This window comes from Somniosus microcephalus, unplaced genomic scaffold, assembly GCF_052327205.1.
Source record: "Somniosus microcephalus isolate GS21.2 unplaced genomic scaffold, FLI_Smic_1.0 unresolved_chr9, whole genome shotgun sequence".
Classification (NCBI taxonomy): Eukaryota; Metazoa; Chordata; class Chondrichthyes; order Squaliformes; family Somniosidae; genus Somniosus; species Somniosus microcephalus.
Genome location: NW_028225187.1, coordinates 27,249,829 through 27,267,420, shown reverse-complemented (window position 1 = coordinate 27,267,420; position 17,592 = coordinate 27,249,829). Strand labels below are relative to the sequence as shown.

Below are 17,592 nucleotides of genomic sequence, written 5' to 3'. Positions count from 1 at the left end.
CCGCAATCTTCCGAACACCGATGAATTCTTTGGGCGGTTTCCCGCGGTCGACGCCCGTTGCTCAGACTACGACCTCCAAGAAGCTTCCTCTCAGGGCGAGATCCCCGTGAGATGATGCCACACTGCAGGCGAGTTCGAACTTACTCGTCGCCACTGTAAAGTCCGCGCCTCAATAATACACGGACTTCGGGAGAACAGTTTAACAGGTACTTTACTGAACAGGAGGGCAACGTCAGACTGAAATACAGAAGCCTGCTAGGGCCTTTTATACAGGGGTAGTCACTGCCGGTACTGCAGTCTAAAACCAGTTCTTCCCTTAAAGGGACATACACACTAACCATTTAGAAAATTCTCCAATCTATCCTTTTTAGATCCAACGTGAATGAGCTCATTTTTCCTGAAGTGAGGGGAGTGCGACAAACTCACTCAATCCATTCCAGGAGGACGGGTTCTCCGGCGTTCTGAATGTTATTTAATATTGGTGTCGCGAGTCTAACGCTCGCGAACGTATATGTGGATACGGTGTCAAGATGTAATTGGAGTGGGAGGAGGCTCCTGTGGAGTATAAACACAGCATAGACCACTTGAGCTGAATGGACTGTTTCTCTGCTGCAGTTTCTATGTAACTCCAACTTGCCCTGAACCATCACAAACTACAATCTCTGTGACTGTGACCATGGTGTGTAACCCTTCCTTGTCCATCATTCACCTTCCAACAACATTCGATATAGTCTCATCTGGCATCCTTTTCCATGTTCCAGGCCTCCATTGTCCATCCCATAAAACTGTTTTTTTATTCGCTAATGGCACCTGGCGTCACTGCCAAGGCCGGCATATATTGACCATCCCTAGTTGTCCTCGAGAAGGTGGTGGTGAGCCGCCTTCTTGAACCGCTGCAGTCCGTGTGGTGAAGGTACTCCCAGTGTTGTCAGGGAGCGAGTTCCAGGATTTTGACCCAGCGACGATGAAGGATCGGCGATATACTTCTAAGTCAGGATGGTGTGGGACTTGGAGGGGCACTTGGAGGTGGTGGTGTTCCCATGCGCCTGCTGCCCTTGTCCTTCTAGGTGGAAGAGGTCGCGGGTTTGGGAGGTGCTGCCGAAGAAGCCTTGGCGAGTTGCTGCAGTGCATCTTGTAGATGGTACACACTGCAGACACGGTACGCCGGTGGTGGAGGGAGTGAATGTTTAAGGTGGTGAATGTGGTGCCAATCAATAGGCTGCTTTATCCTGGATGGTGTCGAGCTTTTTGAGTGTTGTTGGAGCTGCACTCATCCAGGCAAGTGGAGAGTATTCCATCACACTCCTTAGTTGTGCCTTGTAGATGGTGGAAAGGCTTTGGCGAGTCAGGTGGTGAGACACTCGCCGCAGAATACCCAGCCTCTGACCTGCTCTTGTTGCCACAGTATTTATGTGGCTGGTCCAGTTAAGTTTCTGGTCAATGGTAAGCCCCAGGATGTTGATGGTGGGGGATTCGGTGATGAAAATGCCGTTGAATGTCAAGGGGAGGCGGTTAGACTCTCGCTTGTTGGAGATAGTCATTGCCTGGCACTTTTGTGGCGCGAATGTTACCTGCCACTTATCAGCCCAAGCCTGAACGTCGGCCAGGTCTTGCTGCATACAGTCATGGGCTGCTTCATTATCTGAGGCGTTGTGAATGGCGCTGAACACTACAGTCATCAGCGAACATCCCCATTTCTGACCTTATGTTGGAGGGAAGGTCATTGATGAAGCAGCTGAAGATGGCTGGGCCTAGGACACTGCCCTGAGGAATTCCTGCAGTGATGTACTGGGGCTGTGATGATTGACCTTCAACCACCACAACCATCTTCCTTTGTGCTAGGTATGACTCCAGCCAGTGGTGCGTTTTCCCCCCGATTCCCATTGACTTCAGTTTTACTAGGGCTCCTTGATGCCACAGTTGGTCAAATGCTGCCTTGATGTCAAGGGCAGTCACTCTCACCTCACCTCTGGAATTCAGCTCCTTTGTCCATGTTTGGACCAAGGCTGTAATGAGGCCGGGAGCCGAGTGGTCCTGGTGGAACCCAAACTGGGCATCATTGAGGTTATTGGTGAGTCAGTGCCGCTTGATAGCACTGTCAACACCTTCCATCACTTTGCTGATCGTTGAGGGTAGACTGATGGGGCGGTAATTGGCCAGGTTGGATTTGTCCTGCTTTTTGTGGACAGGACATACCTGGACAGTTTTCCACATTGTCGGATAGATGCCAGTGTTGTAGCTGTACTGGAACAGCTTGGCTAGAGGGGTGACTAGTTCTGGAGCACCAGTCTTCAGCATGATAGCTGGGATGTTGTCGGGGCCCATACCCTTTGCTGTATCCAGTGCAGTCAGCCAGTTCTTGATATCATGTGCAAACAGTATGTTTGAATCTGAGACTCTGATTGGGACGGGGAGGGAACAGAATTCCTGGCAGGGGCCAAGGACCATGTCTTTGGTCTTCCCAATGTTTAATTGGAGAAATGTGTAGCTCATCACAGATGGATGTCGGACAAGCAGCGAGAGAAAGCAGAGTCAGTGGAGGGTTCGAGAGAGCTGGTGGAGATGGTGGAGCAGAGTGTCGTCAGGGTACATGTGAAAGCTGACCACTTGTCTTCGGCTGTCTCCAAGGGGTAGCACGTAGATGAGAAATAGGAGGGGGCAAGGATAGATCCATGGGGGACTCCAGAGGGAACAGTGCGGGAGCGGGAAGAGAAGCCATTGATGGAGATTCTCTGGCTACAACTGGATGGGTAAAAGTGGAACCAAGTGACTGCAGTCCCACTGAGCTGGACAATGGGGGTGAGGCGTTGGAGGATGTTGTGCTCGACCGGGTCAAAGACGGCAGAGGTCGAGAAGAATGAGGAGGGATAGTTTACCACGGTCACAGTCTCAGAATGTGTCGACTGGGACTTTGGTTACTGCCATTTCAGTGCTGTGGCAGGAGCAGAAACCCAATTGGAGAGATTCAAACATGAGGCTGTGAAAAAGATGGGCAGAAATTTGGGAGGTGGCAAAGCATTGAGGAAAGGGAGGCTGGAGATGGAGATGTACCTGCCTGACTCTTCACCCACGTGTCAAACGGGACCAGTCTCTGATCAAACCCTCCTCTGTGAAATACACAAACCTTATTTGTGATTCAATGTTTTAGAAACAGTTAAACTCATTTCACTTTTACAGGATATTCCACGCGCTCTGGCTGGGCGACTGGAATCTCCCAGTTCCACCGGAGGAGTTTGCTTGTTCCAGCTACAGAATTAGAGCAAAGCTTCTGATGTTCTCTTTATACCAAACTCTCTCAGAAAATGCAGCATCGTCACCTCCTGTTTTACATCAAATTAACAGCAGAGAAACAAGCTATTCAGCCCAAGTGGTCTGTGCCACTTGATGGTCCACACGAGCCTGCTGCCAGCGCTCTTCATCTAACCCCATCAGCATAACCTGAGATTCCTTTCTCCCTCATGCATTTATAATGGGGAACAAAGAAATGGAAGACCAATTAAATACATACTTTGGTTCTGTCTTCACAAAGGAGGGCACATTGAAACGTATAAAATTCTAACAGGACCAGACAGACTAGGTGCAGGAAGGATGTTTCCGATGGGAGTGCAGCGAAGATTCACCAGTCTGATACCTGGGATGGCAGGAATGACGTATGAGGAGATTGGGTCGATTGGGCTTGTACTCGCTGGAGTTTAGAAGAATGAGAGGGGATCTCATTGAAACTTATAAAATTCTGACAGGACTGGACAGACTAGATGCAGGAAGGATGTTCCCAATGGTCGGGGAGTCCAGAACCTGGGGTCACAGTCTAAGGATAAGAGGTAAGCCATTTAGGACAGAGATGAGGAGGAATTTCTTCACCCAGAGAGTGGTGAACTGGTGGTCAACTTGTGGAATTCTCTACCACAGAAGGCAGTAGAGGCCAATTCATTAAATATATTCAAAAAGGAGATGGATATATTTCTTAAGGCTAAAGGGATCAAGGGATATGGGGAGAAAGCAGGGACAGGGCACTGAATTTGGATGATCAGCCATGATCTCATTAAATGGCGGAACAGGCTCGAGGCGCCGAATGGCCTACCCCTGCTCCTATCTTCTATGTTTCTATCAAACACCTCATTCAATGCATATTTTACTTGCAGTGAGGCTCAGCAACATGGAACTTACCTTCTGACCGATCCTGTACAATTCAAGTGATACTGTTCCTCCGTCCCCCCACGGGCACAGCGCCCCCTCCCCCAAACTGGCTCAGCCCCCCGCCACCTCACTGGCCCAGATACCCGCCCCCTCCACTGACCCAGCCCACCGCCACCTCACTGGCCCAGGCCCCTGCCGCCCCCGCACTCTCCCACACTGGCTCAGCCCCCCGCCACCTCACTGGCCCAGATACCCACCCCCTCTGGCCCAGCACTCCACCCCGCCCTCCACACTGGCCCAGGCCTCCGCCCCCCCACACCCACTGGCCCAGCCCAGCGCCACCTCATGGCCCAGATACCCACCCCCTCCGTCCCAGCACTCCACACCCCCCACACTGAAATTATTAAGGGGAATGAGGAAATGGCAGAAACGTTAAACAAACACTTAGTATCTGTCTTCACAGTAGAAGACACAAAAAGCATACCAAAAATTGGTAGGGAACCAAGGGTGAGGAACTTAACCTAATTAATATAAGTAGAGAAAAAGTACTAGAGAAACTAATGGGGCTAAAAGCCGACAAATCCCCTGGACCTGACGGCCTACATCCTAGGGTTCTAGAAGAGGTGGCTGAAGAGATAGTGGGTACATTGGTTTTGATCTTCCAAAATTCCCTAGATTCTAGAATGGTCCCAGCGGATTGGAAGGTCACAAATGTAACACCGCTATTCAAGAAAGGAGGGAGAGAGAAAACAGGAAACTACAAGCCAGTCATCAGGAAAATGCTGGAATCCATTGTTAAGGAAGTTGTATCAGGGCACTTAAAAATCAGAACATGATTAGGCAGAGTCAACATGGTTTTATGAAAGGGAAATCACGTTCGACAAATTAGAGTTTTTTTGAGGATGTAACTAGCAGGGTAGATAAAGGGGAACCAGTGGATGTAGTATATTTGGATTTCCAAAAGGCATTCAATAAGGTGCCACATAAAAGGTTATTACACAAGATTAGGGCCCATGGGGTTGGGGGTAATAAAGCAGCATGGATAGAGGATTGGTTAACGGACAGAAAACAGAGAGTCAGGATAAATGATCTTTTTCAGTTTGGCAGGCTGTAACTAGTGGGGTGCCACAAGGATCAGTGTTGGGGCCTCAGCTATTTACAATCTACATTAATGACCTAGATGAAGGGACCGAGTGTAATGTATCCAAGTTTGCTGACGATACAAATCTAGGTGGGACAGTAAGCTGCGAGGGGAACACAGTCTGCAAAGGGATATAGAGAGACTAACTAAGTGGGCAGGCAGGTGGCAGATGCAGTATAATGTAGGGAAATGTGAGGAAGAATAGAAAAACACAATACTTTTTAAATGGTGAGAAACTTTCAAATGTTGGTGATCAGAGAGATTTGGGTGTTCACATGCAAGAAATACAGAAAGCTAGCATGCAGGTAGAGCAAGCATAAGGAAGGCAATGATATGTTGGCCTTTATTGCAAGGGGCCTGGAGTATAAGAGTAAGGAAGTCTTGCTGCAATTGTACAGGGTCTTGGTGAGACCACACCTGGAGTACTGGGCACAGTTTTGGTCTCCTTATCTAAGGAAGGATATGCTTGCCTTGGAGGCGGTGCAACGAAGGTTCACTAGATTGATTCCTGGGATGAGAGGGTTGTCCTATGAGGAGAGATTGTGTAGAATGGGCATAGTGGTTAGCACTGTTGCCTCACAGCGCCAGGGACCCGGGTTCGAATCCGGCCTCGGGCGACTGTCTGTGTGGAGTTTGCACATTCTCCCCGTGTTTGCGTGGGTTTCCTCCGGGTGCTCCGGTTTCCTCCCACAGTCCAAAGATGTGCGGGTTAGGTTGATTGGCTATGATAAATTGACCCTTAGTGTTAGGGGGATTAAATACGTGGGGTTACGGGGATCGGGTGGAATATGTGTCGGTGCAGGCTCGATGGGCCGAAATGGCCTCTATCTGCACTGTGGGGTTTCTGTGATTCTGTGATATACTCCCTGGATTTTAGATGAATGAGGTGTTATCTCATTGAAACATATAAGATTCTGAAGGAGATTGACAGGATAGATGCTGCGAGGTTGTTTCCCCTGGCTGGTGTGTCTAGAACTAGGGGGCATAGTCTCAGGATAAGTGGTCGGCCATTAAAGACTGAGGTGAGGAGGAATTTCTTCACTCAGAGGGTTGTGACTCTTTGGAATTCTCTGCCCCAGAGGGCTGTGAATGCTGAGTCATTGAGTACATTCAAGGCTAAGATATAGATTTCTGGACTCTCGGGGAATCAAGGGATATGGAGATCGGGCAGGAGAGTGGAGTTGAGGTCGATGATCAGCCATGATCTTATTGAATGGTGGAACAGGCTCTAGGGGCTGTGTGGCCTACTCCTGCTCCTACTTCTTACATAATAATGCTGTGCTCAGCATTCACTATCTGACAATACTCCGTATCTGCTGGTCACAGGCTATAGGTTTGTCTCTGAATCGTGTTCAATGAATTGATTTTAATTAGTTTCCCTGTTCAATCTTTCCCCTTGATTGGTCACCAGATCTGAGCTATTTTAACACTGAGATCTGAAGGTGTCGGTGTGAGTTCAGTCCCACCTAACAAACAGACACGTGTCCATCTGCTGGGCTCTGCCCCAGAGTCACCTCTTAGAACAAATCCCTTTACTTTAAAACATACAAAAGATTCAGTGTGACTGTGTTTAGAGACAGAAACTGATCTCACTTCACATTCCATTGCACGGCCTCATGCTGGATAATTGTGCTCGGTGGTCAGACTTTCCCAGTCTCATTCTCACCATTTCCTGCCTCACTTTGTAACCTGTGTGTACTCTCTACAGGACTAGTGTGTATCTGAGTCAATGGGACTCTCTCTGACCTTCCTCCCCAGTCCATCTCCAGGTCCAGTGTGTATCTGAGTCAATGGGACTCTCTCTGACCTTTCTCCCCAGTCCATCTCCAGGACCAGTGTGTATCTGAGTCAATGGGACTCTCTCTGACCTTCCTCCCCAGACCATCTCCAGGACCAGTGTGTATCTGAGTCAATGGGACTCTCTCTGACCTTTCTCCCCAGTCCATCTCCAGGACCAGTGTGTATCTGAGTCAATGGGACTCTCTGACCTTTCTCCCCAGTCCATCTCCAGGTCCAGTGTGTATCTGAGTCAATGGGACTCTCTGACCTTTCTCCCCAGTCCATCTCCAGGACCAGTGTGTATCTGAGTCAATGGGACTCTCTCTGACCTTTCTCCCCAGTCCATCTCCAGGACCAGTGTGTATCTGAGTCAATGGGACTCTCTGACCTTTCCCCCAGTCTATCTCCAGGACCAGTGTGTATCTGAGTCACTGGGACTCTCTCTGACCTTTCTCCCCAGTCCATCTCCAGGACCAGTGTGTATCTGAGTCAATGGGACTCTGACCTTTCTCCCCAGTCCATCTCCAGGTCCAGTGTGTATTTGAGTCAATGGGACTCTCTCTGACCTTTCTCCCCAGTCCATCTCCAGGACCAGAGTGTATCTGAGTCACTGGGACTCTCTCTGACCTTTCTCCCCAGTCCATCTCCAGGACCAGTGTGTATCTGAGTCAATGGGACTCTCTCTGACCTTTCTCCCCAGTCCATCTCCAGGACCAGTGTGTATTTGAGTCAATGGGACTCTCTCTGACCTTTCTCCCCAGTCCATCTCCAGGACCAGTGTGTGTCTGAGTCACTGGGACTCTCTCTGACCTTTCTCCCCAGTCCATCTCCAGGACCAGTGTGTATCTGAGTCAATGGGACTCTCTCTGACCTTTCTCCCCAGTCTATCTCCAGGACCAGTGTGTATCTGAGTCAATGGGACTCTCTCTGACCTTTCTCCCCAGTCTATCTCCAGGACCAGTGTGTATCTGAGTCAATGGGACTCTCTCTGACCTTTCTCCCCAGTCTATCTCCAGGACCAGTGTGTATCTGAGTCAATGGGACTCTCTGACCTTTCTCCCCAGTCCATCTCCAGGACCAGTGTGTATCTGAGTCAATGGGACTCTCTCTGACCTTTCTCCCCAGTCTATCTCCAGGACCAGTGTGTATCTGAGTCAATGGGCCTCTCTCTGACCTTTCTCCCCAGTCCATCTCCAGGACCAGTGTGTATCTGAGTCAATGGGACTCTCTCTGACCTCTCTCCCCAGTCTATCTCCAGGACCAGTGTGTATCTGAGTCAATGGGACTCTCTCTGACCTCTCTCCCCAGTCTATCTCCAGGACCAGTGTGTATCTGAGTCACTGGGACTCTCTCTGACCTTTCTCCCCAGTCCATCTCCAGGACCAGTGTGTATCTGAGTCACTGGGACTCTCTCTGACCTTTCTCCCCAGTCCATCTCCAGGACCAGTGTGTATCTGAGTCAATGGGACTCTCTGACCTTTCTCCCCAGTCCATCTCCAGGACCAGTGTGTATCTGAGTCACTGGGACTCTCTCTGACCTTTCTCCCCAGTCCATCTCCAGGACCAGTGTGTATCTGAGTCAATGGGACTCTCTCTGACCTTCCTCCCCAGTCCATCTCCAGGACCAGTGTGTATCTGAGTCAATGGGACTCTCTCTGACCTTTCTCCCCAGTCTATCTCCAGGACCAGTGTGTATCTGAGTCAATGGGACTCTCTCTGACCTTTCTCCCCAGTCTATCTCCAGGACCAGTGTGTATCTGAGTCAATGGGACTCTCTCTGACCTTTCTCCCCAGTCTATCTCCAGGACCAGTGTGTATCTGAGTCAATGGGACTCTCTGACCTTTCTCCCCAGTCCATCTCCAGGACCAGTGTGTATCTGAGTCAATGGGACTCTCTGACCTTTCTCCCCAGTCCATCTCCAGGACCAGTGTGTATCTGAGTCACTGGAACTCTCTCTGACCTTTCTCCCCAGTCCATCTCCAGGACCAGTGTGTATCTGAGTCAATGGGACTCTCTCTGACCTTCCTCCCCAGTCCATCTCCAGGACCAGTGTGTATCTGAGTCAATGGGACTCTCTGACCTTTCCCCCAGTCCATCTGCAGGACCAGTGTGTTTCTGAGTCAATGGGACTCTCTCTTACCTTGTTCCCCAGTCAATCTCTGGAAGTTCTTTGAATCGGAAGTGTTCTCTCTGGTTGGTGCTCACAATCCTGTGCTGGTTCAGCTACTGTCATTCCTCAGTCTACAATCCCTGTTTACTTCGAGCTGAGCACCTTCCTCAATCACACCATCATTCACTGGGATATCTAATTGTGGTAGAGCAGAAAATTAGAACAATATTGAAAGCGTGAAATAATGTAATGTAGACCTTTAATCTGCATACTAAAAATCCAATTTGAATGCCGAGTATTTGTTTGATTTTGTCCCTTTCCTCAGATCCCCAGTTGCGGGGCTGTGTGTTTAGTTTGGAGATTTTCCTCAGATCCCCAGTTGTGGGGCTGTGTGTTTAGTTTGGAGATTTTCCTCACAGTAAATTTCCAGCCTCCTGAGACTCCCCCATTTTCACTGCTCTGGGCGGAAATGCGCCATTTTCTGTGCGGAGTTACTGCCCGGAGCGGTGACCCTGTCAATCCGCTCCCTCCCTCGCTGTGATCTAAACTCAGGGCTGAGCAGCCGCTGTCGGGCCGGGTGCTGAATGGAGCCGAGTTCCCTCAGTCACAGAGCAGGTCCTGTAACCTGGGCAACCAGCCTGTGTCTGACCCTCACTCACCAACCAACCCGCGCCGCCCGGCACTGCGCCGAACAAGGGAGCGGCACTGCGCCTGCGCGGGAGGGCAAGGGAGCGGCACTGCGCCTAACAAGGGAGCGGCACTGTGCCTCCGCGGGACAGCATGGGAGCGGCACTGCGCCTGCGCGGGAGGGTAACAGCAGGAGTGTATCGCTATCGCTCCCCCAGTGGTGGGAGGTCTTCATCGGAACACAGCAACAGGAGGCGGCCATTCAGCCCCTCCAGCCTGTTCCACCATTCATTTAGACCATGGCTGATCTGTGTCTTAACACCATGGACCTGCCTTGGTTCGGTAACCCTTAATGCCCAACAAACATCTATTAATACAATAGGTAAATACTGTAATGTTGAAATCTGAAATAACAACAGAAAATGCTGGAAACACTAAGCAGGTCAGGCACCATCCGTGGAGAGAGAAAAACGTCTATTCATTTCAGTTTTGACATTTTTAATTGTCCCCCAGCCTGAACAGCTCTTTGGGGGAGAGATTTCCAGATTTTTACTACCCTTTGTATTAAGAAATGCTTTCTGCCCTCCAAATGGAACTGGAGAATTACCTGAAAAAATTGCAGGGCTACGGAGAAAGGGCGGGGGATTGAGCTGAAGTGCTCTTGGAGAGAGCCAGCACTGGCTAAACGGGCCAAATGGCCTCCTACTGTGCCATGACAATTATTCTATGATTCTATCCCCCTGAACAGCCTCGCTCTAAGTTGAAGTTTAAGCCTCATTGTTCAGGACTCCCCCACCAGAGGATAAATAGTTTTTCTCGATCTATCCTGTCAACTCCTTTAATCATCTTAAACACCTCAATTAGATCACCCCTTGATCTTCTATATTCAAGGGAATACAAGCCTAGTCTTTGCAACCTGTCCTCATAATTTAACCCTTTTAGCTCAGGTATCATCCGGTGAATCGGCGCTACATCCCCTCCAAGGCCAACATCTCTTTCCTGAGGGGCGGTGCCCAGAACTGAGTAACATGTGGAACAATATTCCCCACTCAAAAATATATTGTGACGGAGGTTATCAAATTTAAAAAATAACTGTTACTAAACCATGGCAAGAGGAAGACTTACCAATTATATGTATCTACATACCCTACTGCTCAGAAACAACAGGTTCCTACTCCTGGACTGCCGAGTACATAGACAGGAGTTTACACTGAATGTTTCACAGTCTTTCAGATATAAATTGGAGCCAAGGCCTCTTGTACTGAGATCTGACAGATTGTTACCCTGGCAATAGAGGAAATCACTCACGGACAATAACTGAAAACGGAAATAACAAAACCAACATCACATTTTCGGAGTTTAGTGAAGAACATTAACCCTGAACATTCAGCCAGTGTTTCTAACCATGAAGCTGCGATTCAAATAACAGATTTTTACACCACCAGACCTGACACTGCGGGTTCACTGAATCCACCGTCAGTTCCAGCTGTACAGAACATTAAACAGTGCCGCATCTACAGAAGTACATCAATAAATACATTGTTGGAGATTCACCCTGTGACCGCTGAAAATCAGATTGTCTTAAACCATCTAAATCTGTTGCTGTTATGGAATTGTATGTATCTGTACACCGGGATCATGGGATCAACAAGAAACTTTTCTGACAACACAAAATAATTTTACTAATAATCATTAAAATATAAGATTTATGTATCATTTTATCAGTTTATACTTAAACGATAATCATTTAATTCAACTGCCATCGCGAAATTCAGAAATAGATTTACTGATAGAAAATAACTCAGTAAATCCAGCGTCCAGTTCAGAATTGTAATTCACAACTGAGTGCAGTTTGTCACGGAGTGCAGCTTGGAACAGAAACATAGAAACATAGAAGATAGGAGCAGGAGTAGGCCATTCGGTCCCTCGAGCCTGTTCCGCCATTCAATGAGATCATGACTGATCATCCAAACTCAGTACCCTGTCCCTGCCTTCTTCCCATACTCCTTGATCCCTTTAGCCTGAAGAAATATATCCAACTCCTTCTTGAAAATATTTAATGAATTTGGCCTCCACTGCCTTCTGTGGTAGAGAATTCCACAGGTTCACCACTCTCTGGGTGAAGAAATTCCTCCTCATCTCAGTCCTAAATGCCTTACCCCTTATCCTTAGACTGTGACCCCTGGTTCTGGACTCCCCGACCATCGGGAACATCCTTCCTGCATCTAGTCTGTCTAGTACTGTAAGAATTTTATAAGTTTCAATGAGATCCCCTCTCATTCTTCTAAACTCCAGTGAGTACAAGCCCAATCGACACAATCTCTCTTCATACGTCATTCCTACCATCCCAGGTATCAGTCTGGTGAATCTTCGCTGCACTCCCTCCATGGCAAGAATATCCTTCTTCAGATAAGGCGACCAAAACTGCACACAATACTCGATGTGGTCTCACCCAGGCCCTGAACAACTGCAGCAAGACATCCTTGTTCCTGTACTCAAATCCTCTCGTTATGAAGGCCAACATACCATTTGCCTTCTTAACCGCCTGCTGCACCTGCATGCTTACCTTCAGCGACTTGTGCACAAGGACACCCAGGTCTCGTTGCACTTCCCCTTCTCCCAATCTATTGCCATTCAGATAATAATCTGCCTTCTTGTTTTTGACACCAAAGTGGTTAACCTCGCATTTATCCACGTTATAGTGCATCTGCCATGCTTCTGCCCAATCACCCAACCTGTCCAAATCATCCTGGAGTTTCTTGGCATCCTCCTCACAGCACACAAGCCCACCCAGCTTTGTGTCATCTGCAAACTTGGAGATATTACATCTAGTTCCCTCGACCAGATCATTAATATATATTGTGAATAACTGGGTTCCGAGCACTGATCCCTGCGGTACCCCACGAGTCACTGCCTGCCACTCGGAAAAAGACCCGTTTATTCCAACTCTTTGCTTTCTATCTGCCAACCAGTTCTCTATCCAAGTCAATACCTTGCCCCCAATCTGTGCCTTAACTTTACACAGAGTGTAAACCTGCGTGTTTGATGAGAAAGGGAGTTAGGCGAGGAGTGGAGGGAGGTGCTCCTTTATCTATCTTTATCAGCCTCCAGAGGAGCAGAAGTTAAAAGCTGCACGGGAGGGGACAGAGACCAGTGGGAGTTCGGCTCTGTGAAACCCCCCAACCGCATTCGGAGAAAAATAAAAGGTGACATCACAGGGAAAAGGGTAAGTGATTGGTTGGTGAGTATTTTGCTCACTTCTCTTGTCTTTTAAATCCCAGGAAATGTATTAGTAATTGTAAGGTTCCATTAGTATTAGTAAAGTTTACTAGCAGTAATAAATCTTATTGGGTGTAGTAGGGTTATAAAATAAATTAATTAAGACTCAATAAAGATAGCAGGGCAGGTGATGTGTTGCGACTGCAGTAAGTGGGAGCTCCTGGACACCAGTCTGATCCAGGACGAACACGTCTGTGATAAGTGTCTGCGGCTCGAGGAGCTTCGGCTCAGAGTTGATGAGCTGGAGGCCGAGCTGCGGACACTGCGATGCATCAGGGAGGGGGAGAGTTACCTGGACACGTTATTCCAGGAGGCAGTCACACCCCTTAGGATAGGGTCTTCTGATTTGGTCAGTGGTCAGGGACAGGAGGATGTGACTGCGAGTGAAACATAGAAGATAGGAGCAGGAGTAGGCCATTCGGCCCCTCGAGCCTGTTCCACCATTCAATGTGATCATGGCTGATCATCCAAACTCAGTACCCTGTCCCTACCTTATCCCCATATCCCTTGAACCCTTTAGCCTTAAGAAATATATCTAACTCCTTCTTGAACATATTTAATGAATTGGCCTCTACTGCCTTCTGTGGTAGAGAATTCCACAGGTTCACCACTCTCTGGGTGAAGAAATTCCTCCTCATCTCTGTCCTAAATGGCTTACCCCTTATCCTTAGACTGTAACCCCTGGTTCTGGACTCCCTGGCCATCGGGAACATCCTTCCTACATCTAGTCCTGTTAGAATTTTATAAGTTACAATGAGATCCCCTCTCATTCTTCTAAACTCCAGCGAGTATAAGCCCAATCAACCCAATCTCTCCTCATAAGTCATTCCTGCCATCCCAGGTATCAGTCTGGTGAATCTTCGCTGCACTCCCTCCATGGCAAGAACATCCTTCCTCAGATAAGGCGAACAAAACTGCACACAATACTCAAGATGTGGTCTCACCAAGGCCCTGTACACCTGTAGCAAGACATCCTTGTTCCTGTACTCAAACCCTCTCGTTACAAAGGCCAACATACCATTTGCCTTCTTAACCGCCTGCTGCACCTGCATGCTAATCCGTCAGCGACTTGTGCACAAGGACGCCCAGGTCTCGTTGCACTTCCCCTTCTCCCAATCTATTGCCATTCAGATAATAATCTGCCTTCCTGTTTTTGCCACCAAAGTGGATAACCTCGCATTTATCCACATTATACTGCATCTGTCATGCTTCTGCCCAATCACCCAACCTGTCCAAATCATACTGGAGTTTCTCGGCATCCTCCTCACAGCACACATGCCCACCCAGCTTTGTGTCATCTGCAAATTTGGAGATATTACATCTAGTTCCCTCGTCTAGATCATTTATATATATTGTGAATAGCTGGTGTCCGAGGACCGATCCCTGGGGTACCCCACTGGTCACTGCCTGCCACTTGGAAAAAGAGCCGTTTATTCCAACTCTTTGCTTCCTGTCTGCCAACCAGTTCTCTATCCAAGTCAGTACCTTGCCCCCAATCCCATGTGCCTTAATTTTGCACGCTAATCTCTTATGCGGGACCTTATCGAAAGCCTTCTGAAAGTCCAAATACACCACATCCACTGGTTCTCCCTTATCTATTCTACTAGTTACATCCTCAAAAAATTGCAGTAGATTAGTCAAGCACGATTTACCTTTTTTAAATCCATGTTGACTTTGTCCGATCCTGTCACTGTTTTCCAAGTGCTCTGCTATTACATCTTTTATAATGGACTCTAGCATTTTCCCCACTACCGATGTCAGGCTTACCGGTCTATAATTCCCCGTTTTCTCTCTACCACCTTTTTTGAATAGTGGCTACCCTCCAATCCATTGGAACTGTTCCAGAGTCTATAGAATTTTGGAAGATGACCAGCAATGCATCTACTATTTCTAGGGCCACTTCCTTAAGTATCCGAGGATGTAGATTATCAGGCCCTGGGGATTTATCGGCCTTTAATCCCGTCAATTTCCCTAACACCATTTCCCTACAAATGCTGATTTCTTTCAGTTCCTCCCTCTCATTAGACCCTATGTTCCCTGACATCTCTGGGAGGTTATTTGTGTCCTCCTTTGTGAAGACAGAACCAAAGTATGTATTTAATTGGTCTGCCATTTCTTTGTTCCCCATTATAAATTCTCCTGATTCTGACTGCAAAGGACCTACGCTTGACTTCACCAAACTTTCTCTTCACATATCTATAGAAGCTTTTACAGTCAGTTTTTATCTTCGCTGCAAGCTTACTCTCATACTCTATTTTCCCCCTCTTAATTAATCCCTTTGTCCTCCTTTGCTGAATCCTAAACTGCTCCCAATCCTCAGGTTTACTGCTTTTTCTGGCCAATTTATATGTGCTCTCCTTGGATCTTATGCTATCCCTAATTTCCCTTGTTAGCCACGGTTGAATCAACTTTTTTGTAGTTCATCCATGCGATCTTTGAATGTTTGCCATTGCCTATCCACCGTCAACCCTTTGAGTAACATTCCCCAATCAATCCTACCCAACTCACGCCTCATACCATCGTAGTTTCCTTTATTTAAATTCAGGCCCCTAGTCTCTGAGTCAACTACTTCACTCTCCATCTTAATGAAGAATTCTATCATATTATGATCGCTCCAACCCAAGGGGCCTCGCACAACAAGATTGCTAATTAATCTTTTCTCATTACATATTACCCAGTCTAAGATGACCTGATCTCCAGTTGGTTCCTCGACATATTGGTCCAGGAAACCATCCCGTATACACTCCAGGAATTCCACCTGCACAGTATTGTTACTAATTTGGTTAGCCCAATCTATATGTAGATTAAAGTCACCCATGATAACTGCTGTGCCCTTATTGCACGCATCTCTAATTTCCCGTTTAATGCCATCCCCAACCTCCGCATCACTGTTTGGAGCTCTGTATACCACTCCCACTAACGTTTACTGCCCCTTGGTATTTCTCAGTTCTACCCATACAGATTCCACATCATCAGAGCTAATATCCTTCCTTACAATTGTGTTAATCCCTCTTTAACCAGCAATGCTACCCCACCTCTTTTGCCTATCTTTCCTGAATTTTGAATACCCCTGGATGTTGAGTTCCCAGCCTTGGTCACCCTGGAGCCATGTTTCCATAATCCCAATCATATCACTTCCGCTTACCTTTATTTGCGCAGCTAATTCACCCACCTTATTACGAATGCTCCTCGCATTAAGACACAAGGCCTTCAGGCTTGTTTTTTTAACACTCTTAGACCTTTTAGAATTATTATTTACTGTGGCCATGTTTGATTTAAACCCTTGATTTCTCTGACTGCCACCTTTGTTTTTCTCCTTCCTGTCTTATGCTTCTATCACAGGGGACCGCTGCGCTACCTGCCTGCGCCTACTACGCTGCCTGATGGTCACCCATTCTCTTCCTGCCTGTGCAGCCTTTAACTGCGGTGTGACCAACTCCCTAAACGTGCTATCCACGATGTCCTCAGCATTGCGAATGCTCCAGTATGTATCCACTCACAGCTCCAGCGCCGCAATGCGCTCTGTCAGTAGCTGCAGCTGGATACACTTCCCGCAGACATGGTCGTCAGGGACACGGGAAGTGTCCCTGATTTCCCACATAGTGTAGGAAGAGCATACCACGGCACAGAGCTCTCCTGCCATGACTTACCCTTTAATTAATTCAAATTAAATTAAAAGTGAGGCAGGTACGGGGACCCAGGAGGTGGAGGAGCCTCAGCCTTTGCAATTGTCCAACAGGTTTGAGGTTCTTGCGGCCTGTATGGATGAAAGCGGTGGCTGCAGGGTGGATGAGCAAACTGACTGTGGCACCGAGGTACAGGAAGCCATTCAAGCGGGGGGAGTTAATAGGAATATAGTGGTAATAAGGGATAGCATAGTCAGGGGGATAGATACAGTTCTCTGCGGCCAAGAGCGAGAGTCCAGATGGCTGTGTTGCCTGCCCGGTGCCAGGGTTCAGGACATCTGCTCTGGGCTGGAGAGGAATGGCAATGGGAGGGGGAGGAGCCAGTGGTCATGGTCCATGTAGGTACGAACGACATAGTTAGAGCTAGGAAAGAGGTTCTGCTGAGAGACTGTGAGCAGCTAGGGGCTAAATTAAAAAGCAGAACCTCAACGGTAATAATGCCTGCATTATTACCTGAGCCACGAGCAAATTGGCATAGGGTAAATAAAATTAGAGAGATGAATGCGTGGCTCACAGACTGGTGTGGGAGAAATGGGTTTCGAATCCTGGGGCACTGGCACCATACTGGGGAAAGTGGGATCTGTATCGTTGGGATTAGTCTTCACCCGAACCGTCCTGGGACCATTGTTCTGGCGAGTCATATAACTAGGGTGGTAGAGTGGGTTTTAAACTAAATAGTGGGGGCAACGGATCAAATTTGGGAAGATGTGGTGAATCAAAGAGTAGAGACAAGGCAAGAGAGAAAGGTATTAATGTGGGAAATGATAAACAGACCGTGACAGGAAGGGATCGAGAGGACAAATCTAAGAGTAAATCAACAGTTAAGGCTAGA

At 47.9% G+C, this 17,592-nt stretch overlaps 1 protein-coding gene across 2 annotated transcripts in view; it reads right to left on the bottom strand.

The window, feature by feature from the left end:
* The window catches only part of LOC147084975 (NACHT, LRR and PYD domains-containing protein 3-like), a 112,938-nt gene that overhangs the window by 83,078 nt on the left and 12,268 nt on the right, over positions 1-17,592 (bottom strand). For both annotated transcript variants that reach the window (XM_085979692.1, XM_085979691.1), the window contains exon 2: positions 9,199-9,363. The gene's annotated coding sequence lies outside the window, so the exon portion shown is untranslated. The remainder of the gene's footprint in view (positions 1-9,198; positions 9,364-17,592) is intronic.